At 46.1% G+C, this 25,446-nt stretch overlaps 2 long non-coding RNA genes across 4 annotated transcripts in view; both read left to right on the forward strand.

The window, feature by feature from the left end:
- Positions 1 to 25,446, forward strand: part of LOC112059388 (uncharacterized) — a 166,003-nt gene that overhangs the window by 34,591 nt on the left and 105,966 nt on the right. The gene's annotated exons all lie outside the window — the stretch shown is intronic.
- Positions 2,499 to 25,446, forward strand: part of LOC135982585 (uncharacterized) — a 34,283-nt gene continuing 11,335 nt past the window's right edge. The window contains exons 1-2 of the long non-coding RNA XR_010600006.1: positions 2,499 to 7,015; positions 8,142 to 8,219. This is a non-coding gene — a long non-coding RNA (uncharacterized LOC135982585). The remainder of the gene's footprint in view (positions 7,016 to 8,141; positions 8,220 to 25,446) is intronic.

A 25,446-nucleotide genomic window follows, 5' to 3' on the forward strand; every position in this document is an offset into this window, starting at 1 on the left:
AAATTATTGTTGGGGTGGAGGTGGAGGTGGGGTTGAAGACAGGAAACTATTACAGGATATTGAGTCAATATCCTGTTAAAAATGCATTTATCCCGAAGATCATCACTTGCATTGACAATAACATGTTTTTTTTTAAATCCTGGCTGCGTGTCTGCCATTTCTGACTTTGAAAATCTCCCCCTTAGTCAATACATCACAAGACTCTTTCCCGTCTTTCAGGTGCATTGACTAGCACGTACACAGCAAACTGTCCAAATTCATGTTTTCCTGGCTCACTGTCAGGAGTTCGTTAGGAGCCTTGTCACTCGGGAATTTTTTAATTTTTTTCTTTTAAGAAGACCTAAATACTTTGCTTACTCATTCAACAGGCTGGAACAGCTGCAGTGCAACTATAACTATCCCAGAGATGCAGGGTCTGTATTGTGTAACCACCATCACCACAAAAATCATCTCTTTTTCTTTCTTTTTATGTGAAAAGAAAATCCCTCCCGTTTTAAGTTTGTGATAAAAATAAGAGCAGTGAAAAGCAAAGATGCCTATTTAAGCTTTAAATTCACACGTCTTCGTTTTAGTTCACTCGCCTATTACTAAGTGTAATATGAGTGTATAAGTGAAGCTAAAGCATCACAAGAAAGAACAAAATAGTGTTCACTCAGCTGTATCTTTCTCTTTGCTGCTGAAACTCTGAACCACAGAAGCAAAGCTTGGATGATTTATACGTGTCACAAGCGCCCCAGAACAAACCCTTAATACAGTGCAGCAGTATTTGTATTAGTTTGGTAACATAAAAACATGTAAAAACTACCATTTAACCATTCATTTACATGGGTTGCTCTTCAGATTGCCTGGATTTCTTTAATGTTCACCACTCTGTCTCTTCTTCTGACCCCCATGGGCCAGATCCTGGAATCACTGCATTTAGGAAAACCATGTCCAGTCCAGTCCAGCCATATGCCTGGGAACCTTGCGCAGGGGTCTTCTCTCGGAACCTCTGTTATAGGATTAAAGGGGGGCTCTGGGCAGGGATCCAGGTGCCAGTTGGGGTGGGACTGGAGAATGTATCAGACAGACTAGAACTGCAGAGGTACCGGAACTTTTCTCCCCCTGCTCCCTCGCTCAGGAAGGGGGGAAGCGCATGCAGATTTCAGAACTTCTAGTAAATAATGGTTATCACTTGTTGGGAAGCATTCAGCTACTGTGTGTCCTTGTGCAGGGAAAGCAGGACTCCCCAGCATTGTGGGTCACAGTTGCCTGCACTAGCTAGGAAGCACTGGGCTTATTTCTGACTGATTTGCTCTCTGTGTATTGTCTGGGTCCAAGGATATTAAGGGCACTTCTGAGTAATGACAGACTGTGCACCGATGCTGCTAACTGTTCTGATTTTAGTATTAGCATAGTTTGATTTGCCGGAGGCGGGGGTGAAATATGCCTGTCTGTCTGGTCTGAAGCCCTGGGAAAAACTATTAGCCATGGATCCAGGCAAGCTGGTTTTGATTATTCTCTGGTCAGCCTTTGTGTGTGGAGCCAGAGAGCGCCAAGGGGTGTCAGAACTAGGGCCGGGCAGAAAACAACAATTCTGTTTTGTGCACAATGTCGAGGCTTCAAACTGTGTTTTCATGCCCATGTGGAATGTAAATGAGACCTGCTGGAATTTCTTCTGGGGAAACAAGAGTGAGCAGCCCACCAGAGCCTAGCCTAGTGGTTAGGGCCCTCTGCTGGGTTGTGCAAGACCCAGGTTCAAGTCCCTAACATAGAACAGGGACCCTGAGTGCAAGTCTCCCACATCCCAGGTGGGTGGCCTGGCCATCAGGCTGTTGGCTACTCTATGATCTTTTTTTCTGGTTTTGACCAGAAATTCCATCCTGAGAAAGCGTGGACAGATAAAAGCTTCCCTGACAGGTGTTTGCCCAGCTGTAGTAAGCACCCAATTTAAAAAGCCATGTCCCAGCTTCTGACTAATAACGACCTGGCCATAGATTCTAAGGCCAGAAGGACCATCTGTGATCATCTGCTCTGACCTCCTGCACAGAGGTGGTTCGGAACTCTGAAACATTCGTAACGCTGAACAAAACATTCTGGTTGTTCTTTCAAAGGTTTACAACTGAACATTGACTGAATACAGCTTTGAAACTTTACTATGCAGAAGAAAAATCCTGCTTTCCTTTTATATTTTTCGTAGTTTACATTTATCAGTACTGTCTTTCCTTTTTTTGTTTTTATTTTTTTTGCTGCTGCCTGATTGTGTACTTCTGATTCCAAATGAGGTGTGTGGTTGACTGGTCAGTTCGTAACTCTGGTGTTTGTAACTCTGAGATTCTACTGTATCATTAAAACAACAAGGAGTCCGGTGGCACCCTAAAGACTAACAGATTTATTTGGGCATAAGCTTTCGTGGGTAAAAAACCCCTTCTTCAGATGCATGGAGTCAGTGAGGTTTTTTACCCACGAAAGCTCATGCCCAAATAAATCTGTTAGTCTTTAAGGTGCCACCAGACCCCTTGTTGTTTTTGTGGCTACAGACTAACACGGCTACCCCCTGATACTGTAGCATTGTGACAAAGTGGTGATTTTCTGTAATATATTTGATGAATCCTAGGCATGCCTCAGTTTCCCGCTGTACTTTGGATTGCTACTCAATGGGTGGAAAAGGGTTAACACTGCTCCAGGAAAAGTGCAGGAGACAGGAGGGGGGTGTGTGTGTGTGTGTGTGCCCATGTGCACATCCGTCTGTCTGTCTTCGCTGTCTGGTGGAATGAATTGAGTCACTAAAAAAAATGGCTGAAACTGACCCAAATCAACAGAGGGTCCAGCAAGACAGAGATCGCCCAAGGACTGAACATTGCACACGTAGCAGCAGGCGGGACTTGGGAATGGAGCTGGAGTTAGTCCCTTTTGGAGGGACTCAGGAGCGTGGACCTGGGGAGACACAGGGAGAGGAGAGGGAGCCAGAGATGGAGTCCATCACATCTTGGTTGGCCTGTCATGGCACTAGTTTGACCAGGATGGACTATGGCGTAACCTCGGTCTCTCCATGCTAACCCAAGGATTGTCAGGTTCTGCAGCCAGGTGACCTTGCTTTTGCTCCCTGGGAGCATTGTGCCCCGAAGGGGCAGCACACTCCCCTGCAGGCCTCCGGCTTGGCTGGATTTGCTCCAGGGTGCCGTGGAGCGTGAGAGCAATAGCTAGTGCCACGGACCTGCCCCTGTGAACTGTATGGATCCTTGGGGCCTGTCCCACTAAGGGGTCACTGGGGCCAGGCTGGGGCATAGCCCAGACCGTGGACTCCTGACAATCATAGATAGTAATTACCTAAAAAACCCAACCTCGGTTCGTTAAAACAGCCAGTGGGATGGGCGTGTCCCTGGTGTGCGGGCGAAGCACCGTGACGTCTTACAGCTTGCAGTGCACCTGGGGAATTAAAGGGCAGAAACTTCAGCCATCTCCGGGATGTCTCATTTCTGCTCCACCAAGCACTGCCGGGTCTCCCTGGACATTGGCTTGGTCCGCTCAGTGCATTGGCCAGAGCCGCGGTCCTCCCCCTCTCCACTGTGTGTTCATCTTCTGTTAGCAAACGCCGTCCTGCTGATGGACAGGTGGCAAGCCCGGCCCTCTCCTACTTTGCCAGCGAGAAGTCGCGGTGAGCCAGAAACGCGGCCCATGGAGCCTGTGGCCGTAGGTGGTTGCTCCACACCCAACTCCCTGTCGTCGTGTCCTGTGATGTTGGTGCAAGTGCATCGTGCTGATGGGGGAGTTGCAGTTATTGGCACAGAGAAATAAAATCCACCTACCTCCGTAGCTCCCAGACTCCGATGCGCCAGCGGGTATATGGGCATGATTTGAACTGTCCACGTGGTACCAGCCAGCTCGCCCTCCAGTGGCAATGCATGCCTCGCGGCCCCAAAGCAGTTCCCCACTGGTGGGCCAGGGATTATGCCACCCCAGTGAGGCCTGCGTTGATCAAAGTAGCTGTTTATGCTGCAGTCCCACCAGGAACGAAGGTACCATCAGAACCACCCAAGAGCTAGGGCTTTGTGGCTAGAACCACAGAAGGATTTAGGGGCCACATTGCATGCCTATGTCCAAAATTTAGGTCCTTGGAAACCCCACTCAACTTCGCCACATCGGCACCTATGTTTCTGCCAGCAAAGTCTCCGCACCGCTTCTAATTTCAGCCCGTGGGCACACGCAAGGCCAACCAGGCCTGGCCCTAGCTCACGCCTGAGCCCCAGCAAGGTTCACAGATTAAACGCACTATCCTGCTTGTGGGGCCAGAGCCAAAGGGGCAGTGAGAATGGCTGTGTAGCCTGGTGGTTCGGGCATTCAAGTCTCTTCTCCGGTGAATATCTACTGATCAATACCAAGTGGAACTGCATTACCAGGAGAGTAAGAGAGCCCTGCCCCAGAATACCCCATCAGCACTCACCTGGGAGGTGGAGATCATGTTTCGGTGCCAAATCAGCCGGGGGGGGGTGTCCATAACTTAGGTGAGTGTCCTACCCAGTGGCGATAGGGGGACCCCCACCTCCCTGTGAAAAGGAGATCACCTGGCATAGGTACCTAGCTCCCGCAGAGGGTTCATGCCTGTGGAGGGAGACACCCACCATCGTCAGCCCAGCGTCGGGCACCTAATTCCCTCTGAGGGATGGGGCATGAACCGAGTTGCCTGCTCAGCGAATCCCGTTCGTAGGAGCCTGTCTGCCCCCATGCATCGTCCTGGGGGCCTGCCTGGGGGCTGTGACTTCCATCCGCAGCTCCAATGCTCCTCCTCACGGCACATGCGCAGCACTGAACAGTGGAAAGCCCGTTGTGTCTGGGGAGCTAGCAGCAGCCTCCACACCACATGGCTGCTCTGCAATCTTCCCAACGAGGCTTTACACCCGACACACACCCCTACCGCCCCTCTGCTCAAAGAGCTCTATAATGGGATGTGGTTTGACCCCAAGTGGGAGGGTTGAGCCCGACACACCAGTTATTTGCATACGTTTGTCTGAAATGAGTGTATCAGGGACACATTTTACGAGGGCTCGGTCTTCAAAACACCTACTGTAAAAAGGCACATGGGCCGCTTCAGTCATGTCATTGGCAAGGAGCTGTCTGGCTGCACGTTTATCATTGCACTGATCTCCCAGCGCGCTCGGCAGCAGTGACTCTGCCTTTCCCTCTGAGACAGGGAGGTGCTGCCAATGGGTCACAAGAGGCTCTCCCCCCCCCCTCCCCGCAGCTGCTTGTATAACCTGGGATTAACGCAGAAGGGGTGAGGGGCTGGGACCTCAGCTCGTTGGTTTTCACACTGATGGAGCAGCCCTGCTTGGCAGACTCGTTTTGGTTCATTCCCCTGGCTTGGAAAGCAGAGACTTTGTTTGTCACATCTAGACTGAGTATATATTGATGGTACGTGTCTCTGGATGTGGGGCAGCTTGTCACCCAGTTCATTTCCAGAGCAAAACATTTGCTCTTCAGAAGGATTTTAATGTCCCAGGAATAAAGTCTAGCAGGGCTGAATAAGCAGAGTCCAGGGTGTGTGTGTGTGTGTGTGTGTGTGTGTGATTCCATTGCTAGCAGGGAAATCACCCCAATCTTCCCTTCAGTTCAGTGGCACAGCTTTAATTACGGCTCCTCGGAGCCTCCGGTAGCATATTGCCACACCAGGAAATCACGTGGAGCGCTGCGTATCTTCTAGTGACTCCTTTAGGAGCATCAGTTTTCAGAGCAGAGAGGGAAGAGATGCATTTTTCCCTTTGGAAGGTTTTTATTTTTACAATTAAATAATGTCTTGCCTTTCCCAGGACCGAAGGACTCTAAGGAGTGCATTTGCATTTCCTTAAAATTAGTGTTTTCCCATTGTACTTGCAAGATTTGTCAATGTAGCAGGTGTATGCAAGGACACTAAGAAAATATCACCTGCTTAGAAACATTCATATGTTAGTGGATGGTAAAACAAATCAGACTTTGAGTGACACTGAGGCATGGTCACATTACTTGTGCTGAAGCAAATTCAGCTAGCATAAATTTGTGCCATACAGAGATTTTTTTCTTTGTATTCTAGAGAGTTTAAATTATTTCAGGATGACTCAGAAGCAAAGGCTGGCTAAGAGAAAGCACCAGGCTGAACATACTATTGCTGTTTAAGATTATGAAGGAAAACACCAGGAAAGGACAAATGCAATTCACACAAACTCTGTGCTTAATTTTTGCCAGGGCTGAGTCCCGCCACCGCTGGGCTTGGCAGTTCAGAGCCCGCCACCGCTGGGCTTGCTGCACCAGTTATGAATGTAAAAACCTTCTTGCTCCCCAGCACCTCTTTCATGACAAATTAAGCCCTGCACAAATTGTTTTTACTAGCAATAGCATGAAGATTAATTAGGAGGAAGTGCAGCACAAAGTACAGTAATGAAGCAATTGGTTATCATTATCTGTACTGACTCCAGTCCAAACCATCCATAGTAAACCCAGCTCACGTCCTAATTAGTAAACCCAGCCCATGCTGACTACTGATGGGAATCCCAGATTACACGGTTTATAAGGCCACATGATAGGCTAGTGAGTTACTGGAAACCCAGGTGAAAAGAGGGGAGTAAGACGACCCAGGATGCTGGAAAGTTTATTCCAAATTTTGAATTTAATAAAGGACTACATTGTGCAGTATCCCTGCAGACAAAAGGAGGGCTGTCAGATGACTCTGTCCTCTGCAATGCAGTATTATGGAAACCTGCTGGCCTCTTCTGTGATGAAGGCTGAACTACGCCTTCCATTAGAAAACTAGTTCTGAATCTCTCACCCTCCCCCCACCCAACCAGCTGGGTCCAATCCAGCCTGATCAGTTTGTAGTGTCACAGGTACTTTCTTATGCCACAGTAGCATTTTCCAGTTTTGTTTCTGGGGTTAGCTCAGTGCTTCCCACCCTGAAGGAGGAGGAGACTAGAAAGGTCACAGACGGAAAACAGCAAGCGTGGGGAAAGGCATGAGAGGCTGGGTCTGCTCCTCCCCGAATGCAGATGGGCTGAAGTAGTGGGAGGTGAGGCCGTGGGTGGCTACTGAAAGCTGCCCGTGACAGCATTCCCTATTGCAGTCAGCCTCCACATAGCAGGCTGCAGCTGGCAGGCCCAGACGTGTCTCTTCTGCTGCCTGTGCTGACCGAGCATATGTGACCCAGGTCTACCGAGGCACCACTGGTCACTCCGCCCAAGCCTTCTGCTGAATGGGGAAAACGAGAAGGCGGAGGAAAGGGAACAGGGATTAGGCAGCAGGGTGTGTTTGCATGTCACTGGTAAAGGGGTTCTGGTAGCAGTGTAGGATGTTTAGTGAGCACATGTGGCAGGGGAGTAGTTAAACCTACTGAGAGTGACCGCTTCCTTGCAAGCATGGGTTGCAGTGCAAATCCTGGAGGAGTTAAGTACTGCTCAGAGTAAGGGAATCCGCGTCTGGCCCTGGGGAAATTCAAGGGCTCTAAAAGCCTCACTGCCTCAGTAAATACACTTTGTCTCCACAGCCCCCAAGCCCCTGTTCGCTGCATGTGGGCTTTAAATCCAAGGACTTGAGCTGCCACAGCCAAGGGCCCGAGAGCTAGGGAGAGGTGACAGGAGGTTCAGAGTTAAACATGCCCGTCCCTCTCAGGAGCTTTGGGTACATTTCAGGGGGTTGGTTTAACCCAAATTAGTATTAATCTGGCACAAAGCTCTCTTGGCAGTTGCACGGCTCTGAGCAGTCCCAAGTCCTGGACACAAAGCAGACAGCCAAGCTAGCACCCGGAGTCACTCTGCCGCTTCCCTGAGGTGTGCGTGGCCCAACCCCTGTGGAAGGTACCGCGCCTAACCATGCTCCGCTGCATGGAGGCCAGGCACTGCAGTTCGGCGCTAGCTGGGAGTAAACACAAAACATCACCCAGGCTGCAAACAGGACCTGCCCAGCCTGCCAGCGATGCTTTCAGCAGCTCCTTTTGCTAGTGTCTTTTCCCCTTTGGTTTTCAATGGAGCAGATACATGCAGCCTCTCCTGTATCCCTGCACTGGGGCCAGGGCCTGATCTTCCCTGCCTGGAGCTGGGTGGAGTCACATACACATCCAACCCCCCAGGCTGTGTCCATTAGCCCGTCAATCTTCTGTACCAGCTGGCTGAATGTCTGTGTCATTTCCTTTACAACAGCCAAGGTGGAGACTCTCTCTGTGCCCCACAGAGCAGCCCTCAGGAAAACCCCTTCAGAGGAGACTGCCTGACCACCAGGTTGGTTAGTTTTATTTTCTCTCTCCTCATCCTCTTTCATTTGCCCGATGGAGCCTGCTCTGTTTTGTCTCCAAGAGCAAGTGTTTTGTGCTTTGCCAGGCCTCTGCTCCTGCACAGAGAACCCACCGCAGACCCCTGAGCCCAGGCAGAGCCCCCTGACTCCCCCAGGGCCTGCTCAGGTGGTTCTCAGTGCAGGATCGGGGCCCAACATTGCAGCTCCTGGAAAACCACAATGGGGTGGTAAATGCAGGCTATGAAGCGTGTCACATTGCTAACGTAACTGGAGGGCTGTTACCTGGCTGTGCCACAAACCCTTGATACGTTCTTGTCATTATTTCTACTTCATGCGTTGTTACAAAGGAGCTGGCAGAGGATCTGACCAGTGCGTTTGGATGGCTTTTCATGTGTATCAAAAATACAATCAGCCGTTAGCAACCTCACGATAACTAATCATTGCCTGTGGGTGAGGGGCAGGGCTGTGGGAGGAGAATGAATTTTCATGTCCAGTTTCCAAGGGGTGCTTCCAACCAACTCTGAGAAAAAAGGTGACTGACAAATCCATCAGTAGTTACCTCTGAACATCTGTTCACACAAGCCCTGATGTGACATCCATTGTCACAACCCCTCAGTGTGTGTGTGTGTGTAAGTGACCCTGTTTTGCCAAGTGTGGTTTTGGTTCTTGAAAGTGAACCGAGCTTATTCCTTAGCAACCAGCTGTGAAAGTAATCTGGGCAATAAACAGAGGTGCTCTGAAAATCAGCTGCTGTGTGTCAACTATGACAAAGTCTAGAACGAAGAATCAGCAGAGAATTCTAGTGCGTGTCAAACAGCTACATGGGACCCATCCAAACCATTTCAGCCCTGTGTTTGTGTCTCAGACAAAACAGCAACTATTTATTCTCTGCATGGTGGTGAGATTAATCAAGGTGAACGAAGTGTGTAGCCAGAATTTTCAAGTGTGAGTGCCTAAAGTTAGCCCCTGACTCCCTAGTCTGACTAGCAGAGGTGCTGTGGGCCAGATTCTTCAAGGTGATTAGGCACCTAAAGACCCTGTAAAGATCATTGCCTTTGGGGGCTTTTAAAACCCTACAAGGAGCCTACATGCCTCTTTAAACACCTAAATACTTTTACAAATCTGGCCCTGACAGCTTCCAACTCCCAGTGACTTCAGTGGGAACAGGAGGTCAGCCCCTCTGAACTCAAGGCCTTAATTTAAAAACAAGTGATTGGGGCTGGGGGAGGCCCACCTGTGGGAGTCTAACACATCTATTAGCATATTAAGTCCTGGCCTTTGTGCAGCAGGCACTGGATGAAATCCTATGGCCTGTGCTGTATAGGTCAGATTAGAGGGTCACAATGATCTCCTCTGCCTTCAAATCTATGATTCGTACAATCTGCTGTTCCAGAAAGCATGCAATCTATCCTGCCGGGCCTCCGCTAACCAGAAGAGAATGCATTAACTTGACTTCTCTCCCACCCCAGAAGTGTGCGATTGATAAACACATACTTCTTCAAGGGTTAGCTCTAACCAGAGCCTGAATATACAGGGAAGCTGACAGAATGAGGTTTCTCATCTCACTGCCTGGCCGAGCTCCCTTGTGCATTGAGAAGAGAACAAACCCCAGACAATCTGGTAGTGGCACTGCTGTACACAATCTACTAGATCACCTAGAAGTACCCGAAACATCAGTAATGAGGAACAAGCACTTAAAAAAAAAAAAAACCAATTGAAACACAGTGAGCAATGGCACGAAGAAGACGTTAGCCTTTCTGATCTTTGTTTGAGGTTGCAATTAAGTGCTAAAGGAAAGTAGCATACATGGACTAGAATCACAGTCACTTTCAGGTTCCACTGATGCTGTAGTTGTTCGTTAGCCAGGCCCAACGATTGCCTCTGCTGTTATGTTTGTTTTCCTTGAGTCCTTTTGCATTCTCAGGTGCCTGCCCTTGATTTCAAGGGATTAGCCCTGGTACAATTCCATGGTACCAAAACAATGTGGTGGTTTGGGGTATATGTATACAGTCTTCGCTTTGATTCTCTTCCTCTGCAAACCAGGTTATAAGCAATGCAATTCTACGTAGCAGTAACAACATGCAATTTGATTTGACCTTTACTTTTAAATCTTCATTAGAACTGAACATAAACACATGGGCAGTAAATTTAGGCAGCAAGGATAGTTTTAGGCCCCAACCTTGCGATGTAATGCATGGGAAAGTGCCTGCACCTGCACAAAGCCCCAGGGGTCTCTCTGTGTGCAGGCAAAGGACTCTGGCTGCAGATATCAGGTTGCAGGATTGGTTGGTTGTAGAGTTGACTGACAAGCACTGGGGTTGATGGGCCATGCACATATCAGCTGGTATTACTGATGGCGAGGAATTTTCACAATATAATGAGGGTATAGAAAGAGTGGCACTGTTCAATGGCATTGAATACATTGGTCAAGCTTACATCATATGATCTACCTTTTTGGGGGGGGGGAGGGAGGGGAAGAGATACAGCCATAGGTTTCTGATTCACCACATTGTCTACTGCAATTTTATTTTGCTGTTTTCAAAACAGAATATATGCAGCTCTTTGAAACAGGATTCAGGGAAATAATTGATTTAAATAATAATAGTATATGGAGATATACTTATCTCATAGAACTGGAAGGTCATTGAGTCCAGCCCCCTGCCTTTATTAGCAGAACCAAGTACTAATTTTTGCCCTAGATCCCTAAGTGGCCCCCTCAAGGGCTGAACTCATGACCCTGGGTTTAGCAGGCCAATGCTCAAACCACTGTGCTATCCATCTCCCCAAATTTAATACATCAGTCCAAGTATTTAGTTGCCCTCCTCTCTGTCACTGCTTTAGACAATTTTAGGTAAAACAATGTCCTGTTATTTCACAAACATGTCTGTCCCAAAGGCAGTTTTGTAATCTGCTGTCCAGATGCATATTCGGTTGTCCTGTTCCATATATAATAACCTCAGGATTACTGACTTTCTAGCCTCCCATAATTTCTTCCCTAGGGGGGCAATCCATCTTGTTGCAGAATTCCATTTGTCATCCACGTCTGTTTGCTTAAATGTTGTTTAGGTAGAGAGATGCAGAGTGAATGTAGAAAACCTTTCTAAATCAAGACAAGCCAAGCTAGTCTGATAAAGCCTTTTTCAGTGGGGTTTCATCTGGAGATAAGTGTAGGTAATGTGTGAAGCTGACAAGCACAATAAGCCCTTTTAAATGTCACACACCATAAATGACTTCTCTCATAATAACCCAAACTCTTTTTTTTAAATATATATTTTATGTAAATACATTTTGTAAAACCACAAGATGTTTCTCTCAGTTTTGTTTTCAGCTATCTTTGATGAAGAGATTGTTGGCTTAGGTGTAGCATGCCAGTTACAAATTGAGTTCAACGAAACATTTCTGTGTTGAAGGAGAGCTATAGTGTGACACACATAAAGGGAGCATAGTTGAGATTCGGAACCATTGTTGACATCCTGAGATCAGAGGGGAAATTATTTGACTTGTGCTGCCAAAAACTTATATTATTATCCAGCACTTATGATCAGTTTTACTAGTGAGTGTGGGTGCATAAACACACACACACACACCGCAGCATAATTTCAAGATTCTTATGAATTTTATCACTCATTTCATGACTAAATCACCAGAATGTATACAAACCTCTGTCATATCATTAATGTATTATTGTTTTAGATTAATTTTGTATAAGATGAAATTTTGAGAACTTTGTGAAACTCCTATTATGATTTTCCAGGTGGGTTTCATTTTCAGGACAGCTGTTCTATATTATTGGTTGCAGAATTCATCTGTCACGAGGTTACTTGTGTACGGACTATCAGAGCACTTGCATGTTTGCAGACAGGAATATGTCTCAACGCATCTCTAGAAACTGTTTATACTTGAAAGAAGTATTCTCTGAAAATGTGAAAGATCAAAGTTAGATAAGCACACATAAGGCAGTTTTCCCTTAAAATGTTTTCTCTAATGTTAACACTCAAATACAGTTTATACAGGATTTTGCTGCTGTATATTTGCAAATTTTAGATGTCCATTCTAGTGTGCTACAAAGTAACTTGTTGCCTAGTAATGATCTAAATTGGTGTATGTCTAAAAATGTCCAATATTCTAGCCTTTTCAAATGTGGTGAGATCAGTGTTAAGTAAAGTGCTCTTTTATGTGTACCTTACTTTAAGTGTCTGTCATGTTTCACTGTTTCCACATGACTCAAATCAAAATGATTTCCTAAATCTTGCGAGTGGGCTTTTCAAGTGAGTGGCAAATATTCGTACCATATGTAGTATGTGTAATCATGCACCATATAAATGGATGAGTCAAAATTTGAGTTTAGAATAGTTCTATACATTTCACTAGCAATTTAAAATTCTGTTCTTACAATAGTCACCTACAGAGAATGTTAATTAGAGAGAAATATACAATGCAATGTTTCAGAGTAGCAGCCGTGTTAGTCTGTATCTGCAAAAAGAACAGGAGTACTTGTGGCACCTTAGAGACTAACAAATATGCTCAAATAAATTTGTTAGTCTCTAAAGTGCCTCAAATACAATGCAAGGTTAGAGGAATTTAAAAATATCAAATAAGAATTAACTTTGATTTTAATATTGTTCAGCTCACTGTTTTCAGTGTTTAAACAACAATCTTGCTTGGTCAGTTTATTCTTTTATTTGACTGTGTCTTGAGTTATTTTAGATTAACAAGCAGAAATGTTGGTTCACTGCTGCTCTAAATGAAATTACTTTACAAGAGGTAGCAAAGAAAACATACTGTGGTGGGTTTCATTGAACAGTAAATTTTGGTGATTTTTTTTTTTATTGGTAGAGGGGAAAAATAAGTTTCAAATTAAACTGTTTTTTGTAGTCCACAGGAAGTGGAGAGGGTATTGGAAGAACTGATCTCTGAAAATGTTAGTTATCAAGTGTTTTGTTTTGTTGTCTATTATATTGCTAGAATTCATTGGAGGAGGGAGGAGGGAAAAAGACAGTACCAAGCATTTCATACTAAATTTTATATGGAAAAAGTACTGAAGAACGGTGTTACTTTTTAACTGTAGTGATTAGGGATATAAGCTAGTCCCTTCCAAATTCAGAAGTGAGAAACTGTGCCGAGTTCTGAATGAAAGGAAATTATCCTGCATGCTGTAAAACAGTCTTGGTTGTTTTTGGGTAACTGTCTGTCCATTTTTAGAAACCGTTTGAACTTTTCAGCAACACTTTAATTTGATTCAGACTGCAACAGTATTGTCAGGAAAGGGAGCATTACTGAATGGTTTCAGAATGTGTCATTGCTCCTTGATTCAATCTGAGACAAAGTGTGTGTGTGGGAGATATTAATATTTTAAAAAGTCTGAGAAGGCTTGTTACTATTTCAGATATCGCCTAGTCTGGAATTAAGCTTCTCTCTTTATTGCAGTGCTAAACGGACTTGTTATTTTCCAGCTGTAGAACTTCTGGGTTCTCAAATGGTTATTTGGTTTTATTTCAATCAGGGTGCATACATTAAGCTAGCAAAATGAAAAGATTGCACCATATCAGTTTCTGTGGGTTAACAACAATTTAATTTAGTTTCTACAGTTAAATTACATTGCAAACATACTGTACAAGTTAATGTTTGACTTGAATTAGTTTCATTTTGTTCCTATATACCGTGATTCTGTGGTATTAGCTTGCTATTTGGTTTCAATATTAATATTCAATAAGCACTATGTTGGTATCATTTATTTTCAGTGGTAAATAACTGCTTAACTGATTTCATTCATGCGGCATCTATCAAAAATAGTCTTGATAGTATTGGTATTACAGTTTGAATAACAGCTAGTGAAAATCATGTGTGAGCATCCAAAAAATCCTATTATTTAGATAACAGCAGGTTTGACTTCTATCAGAATGAAAATGGGGAGATACAGGTAGCTTGAAATAGTCAAGATGCTGCAGAAGATCACTGAAAAATGCTAGAGTTTGAAGACTCATCTGAATTTAGACTGACACTAGTCAATCTTCGCTCTGTTGTGTGTCCTTTTGTAAAGTTCAGTTAAGTGCTTCCATCCTGGATTAAATTTACACTTTTTCTCACTATAGTGGCTTTTCTCTCAAACTGTAGCTGATACTGTTGCAAGCAGTTTTGGAACAAGATGTCTGCCTAAAGCATTGGCCACAAATTGCAGATGATACTGATAACAAAAGCCAACAACCTGAAATATGAAGAAAAACAACACGTTCAAGGCTGCAAGACCACTAAAGATCTTTTTTGTGTGTTTTTTCCTAGTTCTGTATTGATGGAATAAAAACACATGAAAAGAAAATGTCTATTTATCAGATGTTTTTTGATTAACCATTTCATTTAGAAATGTTTTAGATTACCTCACTGAAAGCAAACCCTACTGATACCTACATGTTAGTTACAAAATAATTAAAAGGCTCCCTGCTTAATATCCTGGAATACTATGTTAAGACTAACAAGCTGTCCCTAAAATTAAAATACACCTTCCTGCTCCTCATATTTTATGATTTCTGAAGTAGTATTATTCAAGCAGTGAACATTTGACTTTAGATTTCTTTATTACATTTACAAGCAATAATATAGTTGCAAAGTGTAGCACCAGTTATGTATTAATGTCCTATGACTACATTCTGCATGCATGTGTCTTTGTTGAACCTGACAATAAACAGTGGTTGAAAAACAAGCACTGTAAGAACGTTCATGTCATATTTAAATCAATGTTTCTATAGTAGAGAAGGTATAGGGGAAAGGCTAACATGAATCCTTATTAATATTCAGGACTATTTTTTTCTTCTAAGACATGCTAAGCAATGTAAGTACATTATCCTCAGCTAGGTATTCATTTAACTTCTCTTCTAAGAGCAAAGAGGAGACGAATATTTGCACCTGTTGGAATATAGGGCTCTTTGTTCAAATCAATCAGGTTTAGAACAGAAATTCGGATGAGGTTTTTGTTTTTGTTCTACTTATTTAATCTTTGTTTTTATAAATAAATACAAATAACTCAAACTGAAACTTGATGGCTTTGGTGATAATAAAAGAGCAGCCCCGGGGAAATTTTCTTCATTAACATGTTCTTTCACAACCCACACTCAGTTTCGGTAGGAAAATTTGTTTAACCTTTGCAGCAGCAATAGCAAATACTCTTTGAAGTCCAAACTTATTAAAAACTTGGTTCACAATTTGAACATGATTCTGAATTGCAGGATTTGGTTCTATTTTAAGATTTGTGAGCAGACAGGCAAACCCTATTACTGCTTTGTACAGAATAGAGCCATTTAAAATTCCAAATGGCTCTTAGATATATAGTCTGCTGTTCTTTTTAAAAGAAATTTTTTGTTTAAATGTTGTTGTTCAACATTTTATGAAGGACACATAGCTTGCTGGGGGTTGTTTGTAAGGAGCCAAGACTGCAGGGACAGGTAATGTCCAAAATTTGTCACATGGAAGCAAATTTGACTTAGTCTTTGATATTCACAACCTTATTTTGTTTAGCTTTCGGTTTATTGGGTTTTTTTGTTGTTGTTCCTTGTGTCTGGCTTTAGGTAAACCTTCCTGCAGGAACTTAAGCCAAATGCAATCAGCTAAAGCAGCTGACCGTGGGGAAGTCAAACGAAAGAGTTGCATGAGGTTCTAAAGTATTGCATTTGGCTCGTAGGTATTCTGGCGATGGGCACTCCAGTAATAGACAGATGTTAGCACACTCCCTTGCATATCTTTGGGGACTGTGGAGGAGGAAAATACATGCACCACTGTGGTTTCTGTGGCAGTGGAGAGGGTAAATACCCTGCTGGCTCTTGTCTGGGCAGGTTCAGTGTTTGTTGACCTGTGTGTGTTTGTGGAGTACACCTGACCGTTCTGGAAAAAACCCTTTTTTTTTTCGTGAGACGCCCAGAGCTGTATCCTCCTACCCAAAGGCTGACACTTTTTTTTTTTTTTAATTCTCAAGTGATTTCGTAGCTGAATCATACACTTCTTTCTTAAATTGCTATCTATGGGCTCTAGGAAGGCAGAAAATAAAAAGAATGAGGAAAAAAATACTCCTTTTTGTGCATAACGAATCTGTACGATCACTGGTGAAGTACAATGTACTGGCTTTTAGTATTTGCAGCTTACTTCCTGTATGAGGTTAGTTTGTTTATCATAAAAAACCTATTTTTAAACCTATTTCTACCAATAAGTAATTTGAATGTCAATGTAAGTTGCCTAATGATGTTTCACTGCAGACGAAGGTTCTGCAGATATTGCTACATGAAATATTACATCCTGCGTCATACTCAGGGGAGGGGGGGGAACTGCACCAGTTGCACTTACTAATATCTGGCTGTCTTGTTCTGCTAATGTCAGCTGCTCTAAGGGATCACCTCTGCACAGGGGTGCAAGCCCAGGGGGCTCCCTGACCTTGAGCCTGATCACCCTCCACCACAGCCGTGAGGCAGATTGTCCTGTCAAGGGCATAGGGCACTTTGGGGATCCTGAGAACACAGGGCAACAGCATAGTGACAGCTGTGTTCACCCTGCTGTATTGGCCTGCAGAGCTGTGGGGTTAGCAACTTCGCTTCTTCCCCTCGGCCTGCCCCAGCTCAGCCTCCCGCCCTCTGTGACCCCCCCCCCTTCAGCGCAGAGCATCGTGTGGGGTCCTGAGGCTGGGGCAGGGTGGGCAAGGGAGACTGCCCACACCCCGCCTTAGCCGGGCAGAGCTCAGGGGCTGCATTTCTGCCTCTGGCAGGGGGAGGTTGGCAGCATCGTCTCCAAAAGAAAAGCCCCACCCGCTCAGTGGCCTAGCGAGACCCTGGCACCTCTCCTGAGTGGAACCCAGCCGTTTCTCACGGCCGTGACTCAGGGAAGCGGCCAGCAGGGCCTTTCTGGCCCTACCTCGCCGCCCCAGCGTCACTGCTGCAGCTGTTCTGGGTTCCCAAGGGGGCCGTGCAGCCCAGATCACCACGAGGGGGGATTTGCTCCTCCCAGCTTAAGGCAGCAGGACAGAGGCGTGGCCGCAGGTGGGACAATCGGGCCTGCAGTATCTTTACAGCCTGCGCCCGGGGGTGAGGCTGAGCTGGCTGGTATAACCCCCCACTGACATGATAGCGAGGTCCCTGGGGCACTTGCCCTGTCTCGCTGACCTCCCCTCTGCCTTGGCCCTTGGAGGTTGGGCTGTTCTCCATGGGCCAGGCCGAAGCCCGGGTTGTGTTTGAGCCACATGGGCCGGGGTATACTGGTCCCTCCTATTCCCACCCCACCGGCAGAGCTCGCCTGATCCTCTGCCCCTCTTGGATAGGGCATCCCCAATCTCCAGTGCCAGCATCGGGATTTCCGGCTGCCTTTCCAACTGCTCCAGGCTCGTGAGGGAGGGAGAGGCTAGTCTCTTCCCTCAGCTTGTCCCCTTGTCAGCCGGGGGTCAGGACCGGTCCCTTCACACCTGCCTCACACCCAGGTCTCCCTGCAGCGCTGGCCTCTCTCCTGAGCAGGGGGCAAGCATGGCTGTGGGGGGCCCTGCTGGGAAGGTGGCAAGAGCCAGCGGGGGGGGGGAGGGAATTTTGGAGCCACGCAGTGCCCTGATGGGCAAGGTGCATGGTAGGTACAGGCAGCTAGGATGAGGCATGGTCACCCTGGCTGGCTACCTCCCCACAGCCAGGGATTGCAGAACAGGGCAGGCCCTGACTGCCCTCTGAACAGCCAGGAGTGGGCCCGTGGCTGAGAGAGAGACTACTCTACCCTTCTCCCACCTTCCTCCACACAAACCTGGGCCCCCGGCAAATCGGTCTCGCTTCCCAGTGGCCTGGGCAAGTTTCTTCCTGCGAGAACATTTCCATCCCATCGGAGTCCCTCCACCTGAACCCTGCGGGACGGTGACTTCGTAGACTAGTCGAGCCCTCAAGCCTGGGGGCAGCTGCCCTTGTACACAGACGCTCAGCAGCAAGGCATGACTGTGGTCATCTGACAGCTCTGGCTTGCCCTACAGCGTAGTGTCTTGTTTTATAGGCAGCGTGGCCTATTGGGCTCTGCTGGGTGATTTGGGGCAAGTCGCTTCACCATTCACTGCCTCAGTTTCCCCATCTGGAAAATGGGGAATATGACACTTCCCTGTTTCCGTAAAGTGCTCTGAGATCTGCTGATGCACCATGCTCGATAAGAGCGAGGGATGATTATTTTACATATGCCATTGGAGCCTGGGATCAGGGACATGTCACTTCAGAGGGGTACCGCAGCTCTGTGCCATACCAAACAACTCTCACCTGGCATAGAAAGAGGTGAGCCCAGGGCTGAGCCCACAGAGTCCCTGGGGTAGGTCAGCTCGGACTCAGGCCCCAGGACCGGAAGGGCCACAGGCAGTGAGAAGAAAGGGAGAGATGCACAGATCCTTGTCGAGGCTACCGTGGAAGGTAGAAATAAGTGTTAACGTGACCCTGCTGGTTTCCATTTCGGTTGGAAATGCCTCCACTGTGAGAGCAGCCCCAGGCCCCGCTTGAGCGTGTTTGGCCGTCCGTCTGTGCAGCGGCCGCTCATCTGAGCGGGTTGCTGCCAGGAGGTACGAGCACCTGAGACCATCTCTAGTTCAGACAGGGTCCCACACAGTGGGTCTGGATATGTGGTGCATTGGGTTAAACGCTGCTTTTTGCCCAGTCTCCTGCTGGAGTTGTGTTTTGTTCAGTAGGTGAGTGGTCGTGAGCCTAAGTGAAACTCTGCTTGGAGTAGGAACCAGCTAGCAGAGTGGCACTTACATGTGGCAGCCAAAATAATCCTTCCTATGTGCCCTTTAACTGCTCCCTCCTTGTGTATCTTGCAGGCTGATTCCAACAGGCTAGTCTGTAATCCTGTGTCGTCATTACTGCTCACTCAGTGCGGCAAGAGATGACTGATGTTCAGTTTCATATCGCTGCTGTGCTGGGAATTGTCAGTCCCACGTGGGAATTTTCTCTTGGCCAGTTTTCCTCCTTCCCTCACCAAGAACTTGTTTTAATATAGCAAACGGTGTGGTGTTGACTAAGCTGGATTCATTCCAGTAACTGGATAGAAATCGGGCTTAGAAAACTGGGTTGCTTCTCTCGGATGGGTTAGAAATGTGGCTAAGATTTTTAAAATGTTTGTGTCTAAAGTTAAGGCTCCACAATTCTTTCTTAGACTCCTACATCTGTTTTTCTTTGTGTTCCAGGCAGACTGGTTCATCGCCATCTCTCTAATACAGAGGCGATGGTCAGTATCTTTTCTCTGTGTTCTTTGTTTCAGAGTTTCTGGAAGGTAAAACAGGAAGCTGAATGATGCAGATGATCCAAAATAACGCCAGGGCCTCAATCCCATCTTGAGCTCCTGGCAATTTAAATCTGGAACATCTACACACTCAGATTGGAAAGGGGTATTCCAGGGACTCGAGCTAATCTACAATGGAGATTTGCAGCACTGGGACATGAATGTGATACTTTGGACATTTCTTATCTTTATTGGCTCAAGTACTCTGGTCAGAAATGTCCTGTATCTCATGCTAAATCACATGATTTAACTATGTACTGTACAAAAACACTGACAATCTTTGGTACAGAGGTGACCTAAATTATTTAAATGCTTCCTGGAAAAAACTAGGGATTATTTAACAGAAATAGCAACAACATTGCAATGGGAATGGGGAGATGTGGTTACCATTAATAACCATAATAAAGTTTAGAGGCTGTAAGCTATGTAAATAACTTGGGTCATCTCTGTGGATACAATACATCATCTTGTAAGGAACTGCAATGATACGTCACTGGGTATAATGGGCAAACTGCTTCTCCTATGGGCAAACGGGGGAGTGGGGGAGCACTTGGATCAGGTATTTGCAATGCGCCTCCGATGCAGGTACAGGGAAATTTTCTTGTGAAGAACCAGAATAAGAAGAACACAGTAAACCTCAAATGAACTCTAGTGCACATTTTTATTCCTTGTCATGTTGTTGTTGTAACAAGAGTGATAAGAATGGGGGTTAATGTGGATTGGAGACAGGGCATTACCGGAGAGAACTGTAACAAAGGTCTGTCAGAGAAAATGCCCTGAAAATATCTACACAGGCTTGCAATTCTCCTTCTGTCCCAAGATAAGGGGAGAGACAGAAATGAAAAGGACAGTGTTTTGCTGAAGCAACAGCCCTGGTTGTGGGGTGTGTTACTGCCCTGTGTATGACACCAGTTGGAATTTTTGAGTTGTATAATTTAGATCAGGGGTAGGCAACCTATGGCCCGTGCGCCGAAGGCGGCACATGAGTTGATTTTCAGTGGCACTCACACTGCCCGAGTCCTGGACACCAGTCCGGGGGCTCTGCATTTTAATTTAATTTAATTTTAAATTAAGCTTCTTAAACATTTTAAAAACCTTATTTACTTTACATACAACAATAGTTTAGTTATATATTATAGACTTATAGAAAGAGACATTCTAAAAACGTTAAAATGTATTACTGGCACGCGAAACCTTAAATTAGAGTGAATAAATGAAGACTCGGCACACCACTTCTGAAAGGTTGCCGGCCCCTGATTTAGATTGTCATATTATGTTGGTGTCTAACTTTTAAAGTCTGTGGACGTCTTATTTAGCTGGTAAGTGGCTTGGAGCACATCTTGCTCTGGGTTCGTCAAATCCGTGCTCAGTAAAGAGCAATAAGTTAGGTGGAGGGGACATAAATGACATCAAGAGCAATTGTTGAAGCCCACAAGAAAGTCTAATGCTGTGTTTAAGCTCGAGAAACATTAAAGATTGTCTTCCACATTCTGAAAAGTGCACATCCTTACGTAGAGAAGCGCGAGTGGTGCTGTCGGCAATGTCCTCTCCCTGTGATCTCAGCATCCCGATCCTGGTCTACACTATAGAGACTTTGTGGGTGGGTGTGCATATAGACACACACACATAGATAGGGCTGGTAGTGTGGCTTTTTAAGGTTCCCCAACACTTCCAATTATAAAACATTTTCACTTGCTTATAACTTTGCTGGATTTTAGCTGCTTGGACTGAAAGTTTCCATGCTAGTTGTCTGCTTGCAAACTGAATATTTTTGGAAAGTTTCAGCCAAACCAGTTCTGCTATTGCTGGGAATGAGGCTAGGGAAAAACAGTGTCTTGCTCATGTTCAAAGAAAAGGTTGCCAGAATTTTTTAACAGCTGTCACCCCATGCTTTAGAGTAGGGACTTGAAATTTGGCAGGGGACGGGGTGGCCTTTTATGGCAGGGATGTGACCTTGGCCATTTCTGAAAATCTGCTCAAGTTTGGTCAAGTTCAAAGTTTTTGGAAAAATCAGTTTGCCCCCACTCGCTAGAGACTTGCTGGAGCGGACCAGCTAAAATCTCCGAAGAGCCCGTCCTCACTGAGCATGCTCCAGCGGCTCACAGCTCTGAATGCTGACCAATCTGTGAATGAATGCACCATCCTCCCGGAGCGCCTGGGGTCCCACAGAAAACAGCCTCCTTCGCTACTCAACACTGATTGCTCCCTAGAGCACCCTCCGTGCCGTGCACTGAATGAGGCAGCGTCCTGTGGAGAAAATAGTCTGTGATCATATAATTAAAGGCTGTACCATAAGGCACATGCACAAGGAGAGGGGGAGGGGAATTAAGGCAACATTAACTCTGGCGTTTCCTAACTCGAGGGCTTGAATTTGTAACCTTAGTAATGTTCTTTAGCCTAGCTGTGTGTGTGTGATGTGCATACAGACTCATGCAAACTTTTAAAAGAAAAATTAATACAGGGTGGGATTTTCAAAAGCACCAAAGTGATTTAGGAGCGGAAATCTCATTGAATGTCAGGGGGATTTATGGTCCTCAGTCACTTAGGCCTAGATCCTCAAAAGTATTTGAGCGCCTTTTCGATGCTTTTGCTAACCCCCACCTGCCCCTGAGCCACCGTTACTTAGCTGATTTCTTAGCCGCATCCTGCAAAGTTCGGGTTTTGTTTAGCTCTCTTGGTGCCCGGTGGTAAGGGCATAAGAGTACAGGCTCCTTGATGGACCTGCCCCAGCAGAGGGCAAAGAGCCATCCTTTCTGGGGAATGTTCTTGGTTGTGGAAGCGTGTGTTGAAAGCACCAGGACCGCATAGCAAGGGATGTGCGATTCAGGGGTGGGAGAGGATTGTACTCTATGGGCACGTCCTTGCACCTGGTCTCTGGGGGCTCTGGAGGGAGAGGAGAAAACGTGGCTTTGGATTCCCATTCCTTTCCCTGGATCTTGGCCACTGAGGGCTGGTTGAGTCCATAGCCCCAGGCCTGCTCTACATTACGCTGGCTGCCCACAGCCCCAAAGAAGGGATGGCGTAGACACCACTACAGTAACCCTGAGGTTTATTCCATGCCAGGAGATCCTCCTCCAGCCATCTGAGACAAGTTTATAGCTACTTTGTGCTGCTGCAATGGCACAGGGTCGGGGGCCTGACTCTAATCTCTTCACATTAAGGCCATCCAGTATACAGGAGGTCAGACTGGATGGTCACAAGAATCCGCAGGGAACTCTGTAGCTTTGGAGTGCTCTCACAGCACGTACTTGTTCAGGCTGCAGCTCGGGTGCTGTTGGACAGTGAGTGCAGGCACTGGAGCCAGGGTCCAGACACGTGCTAGGGAGTGCCAACCTGTGCGTGAGACTGGTGACCAGCGTCTTGTGACGACTGATTTTTTGCAGGACAGAAGATTCTGGCCACGTTTTCAACTCCGCTGATGGCATTCTGCACACTTCTGTTCGTCCTTAACGTTCCAGCTGGATGCAGCATTCTTCAGTTCCTGCCCTAACCTGCTGGGTAGTTTTTGCTGTGTGCTGTTAAACAGCTGCAGTGTTTCACCCCAGAGCTGGGTGCGTTTCTGAGCTGAATTGAAGTGATCCCTAAAACCCAGTCTGCAAAGCTCTTTGAGATGAACGTCTGTATATCAAAGCGAGGTAGTCTGTTGTTAGTTTATCCCAGCAGAGTAATGGCCACGCTCCTGTTGGCTTCATCAGAAATGTCAAACAGGTAGCTTCTGAGCCATCACATGTAAAACTGGTGTGAGCGAGGTGAGAATGAGGTTAACCCGTGGTCTGCCACTTGACATACAGGGATAATGGACTTAGCTCTGATGTCTGTCGTTATTGGATGTGATTTCAAAGAGCTACAAAGTTGACATTTATCAGAAGCATGTAGGTACAGTTGATCAGCCTGTGGTGGCTTAATCCAGTCCCTACAAAGGCTACAGACTGAACTATCTTTCATTTTGAGTCACGAGCCTGCAAAGTGTCTGAAGCCCATGCTCTTGTCACTTGCTTGTGTTTGTTGTTGTGTATGTGGTTGTGGCTTTCCCAGTGGGGTGTTTGACTTGGGGTTAAAAAAAAATTATCCTCAGATGGCGACGTCAGATAGCAGGTTTCACTCCAGAAAATAATGGGTATCGGCAAGTTACAAACCCCAGCATGGGATCAGTGACAGATTTACCACTGCAGTACAGGGGCCCTGGAGGGAATAGACTAGGTCTCAGGTGAGCTGCGTTCTCTGTAGTAGTTTTTCTTATCCCTGAAATGTTCTATGACATGAAATATTAGTTTAACCCTAACATTTTGTTGATGATACTACTCTGAAATGTTACATTAGAAGTGTTCTAGTTCTTCCAAAATCTGTGTGTACAGCCCCAAAAGACCACATGTGCACATACAAAATGACTGTAAATAGACAATTAAAAAGTTTGGGTTTTTTTCTATTTCCTCAAAACTCACTTCTCAGAAGAGAGTTTCATTTACCATCAATTGTTTACCAGTAAAGTTAAAACCTCAGGAAAAGAGTAACATCTAATATTGACAAAAGTTCCTTTGATTGAACTGAACTTGCTGTTGAAGGTTTACAGGTTTGAAGACCATTAGTAAGTTGGTGAAACATTATATTTTATGTTTTTATATTTATACAGTTAAATTATTAAACGTTTATTCTCACCACAGGCTAAATTGTTGAAAAATGACATTTTTTCCTATTTGTTGTTCCCCATTTTTCCATCCATTCCCACTTCCCTTTAAAGAAAATGTTTGACTCATTAAGCCCAGTTACAGCTGAGCTAGTTTCTAGGACACATCAACTGGCCATTGTGGTTAAAACATGTTGTTTAAATATGGTTCCCACATGGGCTGTCCATGTCCAGGAACACCACAGGCTGTACTGCATTAGAAACCGGTTTCCCAGGACCTTTAAATTCCCGGCTGTTACGTTGTGTGAGCTGTGGTATCGACGAGGCCTTCGGTTTCTCTACTGAGCTGATATGTAACAGTGCCTCAAAACTCATCCGGGTGCCCTTTTGACATCCATCCCTGCCTGGCACAGTTCTTGCTGCAGATAAGTGGCATGTTTAAAAGGCGGTGTGGGCCCCAAATGTCGTCATGCTGTGAGAGCAGCTCATCCCCTGAGTTTGTGTGAATACATAAGGCTACATGGGCGAGGCTGCCTTGGGCGCTGTGGAAAATTCCACCCCAAGTAACGAACTGGGTAGAGCTCGGTGGTTTCGTAAGTTGATTTTTCACCTCCAAAGACTTGGTTGCAGTTGGATCGAGATGGAATGCGTTGACTGCAACCCTCTGGAGTGCCTGATCGATTCTTCCCATCAAACTCAGCCCCATGCGGTTTGGCATGATTAGCACGCTCTGCTTAAGAAAGGGCCAGGACTAAACATCAGTCCCAGGGCTGTTTCTGAAGGCAGGTATGTTATCAGAGCCGTGTGCTCAGCTCGGGACTGCAGCGTTGCCGGCTGTACTCACGGATTCATTCACCACCCTCCAGAGTACTAAGCTGACACAAAGGTCTTTGAATACTGACTGCTGAGTGCAGAAAGGAGGGCAAGACAGACCGCACGCTGCTGATGGACCCCATGTAACAGGCCTCCACCAGCGATCACTGGATACTCACTTAATAGCAAGTCCCTTCTCCTGATCCCTTAGTCGTCGCGCTACGTTTGTCCGGACACAGGCACCAGTGTAAATCAGGCGTCGCTTCGCTGCTGCCACTCGAGTTACACCTTTTCTACACAGGTGCAAGGGAGAGACAGGAGAGACTGAGTGTGCGCGGGTGCTTGGCACACAACTCCAAGCAGGCCTCCCTGTGCCCCTGCACCGTGGTTCGTCATTTACGCCAAGGCCAAGGGGATGGAAGACTGGCAAATCAGAACTGTTTACCAGGGCAAGGCATTTGTTCCGCCTGCTCGCTCTGTGAACTCACAAGCTGTCCCTTCTCCTGCCTCCTCGT

The sequence above is a fragment of the Chrysemys picta genome, chromosome 3 (assembly GCF_011386835.1).
Source record: "Chrysemys picta bellii isolate R12L10 chromosome 3, ASM1138683v2, whole genome shotgun sequence".
Classification (NCBI taxonomy): domain Eukaryota; kingdom Metazoa; phylum Chordata; order Testudines; family Emydidae; genus Chrysemys; species Chrysemys picta.